Source organism: Mastacembelus armatus, chromosome 20 (assembly GCF_900324485.2).
Source record: "Mastacembelus armatus chromosome 20, fMasArm1.2, whole genome shotgun sequence".
In the NCBI taxonomy this organism is placed as follows: Eukaryota; Metazoa; Chordata; class Actinopteri; order Synbranchiformes; family Mastacembelidae; genus Mastacembelus; species Mastacembelus armatus.
The window spans coordinates 19,695,967-19,698,916 of NC_046652.1; positions in this window are offsets into that span (position 1 = coordinate 19,695,967).

Below are 2,950 nucleotides of genomic sequence, written 5' to 3' on the forward strand. Positions count from 1 at the left end.
ACTTTCTTATTGTTGGACTGGACAGAGCTGGAAAACTACTCCCAGTGTCTCCCAGCTGGCTTTTAAATCAGTTTTCCTCACAAGCTGAACTGGCTGATAATGAAGTTTGGAATCTGAGCAACATTCAACACTGAGTTTGTCATTTGCAAAGGTTGCAGGCGCTCAACATCAGCAATATGTTTCAACAATGTCCAGGTGAGTGTGTAACGAGAGGTCTGATGAGGAAGGCCACTGGCTGACGCAGTGTTTTGAAAGGTGGAGGGTTTGTTTTTCATAATCACAAATGTCTATGGCTTACAACAACATAAAGCCCCAAACCAGACATGAAGAGAAAGGCTCAAAGGTCATCTCTGATTTGGAGCAGATCTTAGGGGGTTGGGACTGGAACATGGCCCAGATTATCTGGTGGTAGGTGGCCCCCAAATTAGGCAAATCCAAGGCAAACGAAATTATTGAATACTTATGACAGACAATAACTAAGGGATGTGTGGAGAAGTCGAAATGTGGGTATTAAGAAATATTCTTTTTCTGGTTCAAACCTAACGAGAAAAGTAAATCTAGAACTGACTACGGGTAGGGACTATAGAATCTTGAACATTTTCTCAGATACCAAAATACATAATGCACTTATCGGATCATTCATTCATAGACTTGGCTCTAGAGTCCACAGAGGAGACAAACAGGAAAAATAAATTCATTGAAATTTAATGATATATTCAATTAGTCAGACTTAAAAAAGTGAAGACAGAGAGAGACTTATGAAAATCTACAGGGTAAGTTAGGAACCAGTTATACCTAATCGTGCTCGTGGGGGGTTTGTTAGATTCACACTAAATAGATCGAAGCAGGGGGGAAAAAACTCCTCATATTTTGTAATTTGGAAAAAGAGCAGACACAAAGAAAAGCAATTACAGTTTGATGATTAATGGGAAAGTGAATGGGTTTCATCCGTCTGTTCTAATTTATTCTTCCTAACTGTTAATGCTGAGGAGGCATGGGTTCTGTTGATTAGAGAGGTTCTTGTTCCTCACTCACATGTCTCCACCCAACTAATCCCAGTTTGCTTCATGTCCACAGGACAGGACCAGGACTCAGGTCTCTGAGGAGCAGCGGCTGTCCAGCTGTGCTTTGTGTCAGGACGTTCTGAAGGATCCAGTCTCTACCAGCTGTGGACACCGGTTCTGCAGACGGTGCATCACCTCATACAGGGACCAGTCTGGTTCACCAGGAGACTGTCCCGTCCCCAGTGTGGAGAAAGATCCAGAACCAGTAGGACCCACTGATTGTTCTACATTTGAGTTGGTCCTTCACAGTCGAGATTCTGTGTCACACAAATGTCTGTTTGATTGGACCCTTTTTCTTGTCTTCCAGTGGACTCTGGTCTGCAGGAGGTTTTAGATCAACATAAGACCAGTCTGAGGACCAGATGTGAACGTGTGACTGAAGGACCTGATCCAACAGGAAGTGGAACGCCGACCAACAAGATCTACACTGAGCTCTACATCACAGAGGGACTGAGTGAAGAGGTTAATACCCAACATGAGGTCAGGCAGCTGGAGACCACTTCCAAGATGGAGACCCTCCATGACACTCCAATCAAGTGCCACGAGATCTTTAAAGCCTCCCCTGACCAGCAGAGACCCATCAGAGTGGTTCTGACCAACGGCGTCGCTGGTGTTGGAAAAACCTTCTCAGTGCAGAGGTTCAGTCTGGACTGGGCAGAGGGCTCAGAAAACCAAGACGTCAGTCTGCTGGTCCTGCTTTCGTTCAGGGAGATGAACCTGATCAAGATGAGCAGATCAGTCTTCTCAGGCTGCTCCATGTTTTCCATCCAACATTACAGAAGGTCACAGCAGAGCAGCTGGCTGTCTGTAAAGTTCTGTTCATCTTTGACGGCCTGGATGAAAGCAGACTTTCACTGGATTTCAACAACAGGGAGGTGGGTCTGATGTCACACAGGAGGCCTCGGTAAGCGAGCTGCTGACAAACCTCATCCAGGGGAATCTGCTTCCCTCAGCTCTGGTCTGGATAACTTCCCGACCCGCGGCGGCCAATCGGATCCCTCCTACGTGTGTGGACAGGCTGACAGAAGTCCGAGGCTCACCGACGCCCAGAAGGATGAGTACTTCAGGAGGAGGTTCAGGGACGAAGAGCTGTCCCACAGAATCATCTCACACATCAAGGCATCCAGGAGCCTCCACATCATGTGTCAAATCCCAGTCTTCTGCTGGATCACTGCTACAGTTCTGGAGCACATGTTGACCACAGAGCAGAGAGGAGAGCTGCCCAAGACCATGACTGACCTGTCTCACACTTCCTGCTGGTTCAGACAAACAGGAAGAAGCACAAGTACCATGAGGGACATGAGACGAGTCCACGGCAGCAGATGGAGGCTGACAGGGAAGTTCTTCTGAAGCTGGGGAGCTGGCGTTTTGAACATCTGGAGGAAGGAAACATCATGTTCTACCAAGAAGACCTGGAGCAGTGTGGTCTGGATGTCCCAGAGGCCTCGTTGTACTCATGAGGTCTGTACAGAGATCTTCAAAAGAGAGAGTGTGATCTTCCAGAAATCGGTCTACTGCTTTGTTCATCTGAGTGTTCAGGAGTTTCTGGCTGCAGTCTACATGGTCCACTGTTACTCAAACAGGGAGTCACAGGTCATGAATAAGTTCTTAAAACAAACCCTAGATAACTTCCTGTTCGTAGCAATGGAGAAATCCCTGGACAGTAAAAGTGGCCACCTGGACCTGTTTGTTCGCTTCCTTCATGGCCTCTGTCTGGAGTCTAACCAGAGAGTCTTAGGAGACCTGCTGGGTCAGACAGAGACCAGTCCAGAAACCATCCAGAGAGCCATCAACAACCTGAAGAAGATGAACAGAGATGATATCTCTCCTGACAGAAGCATCAACATCTTCCACTGTCTGATGGAGCTGAACGACCACTCAGTCCA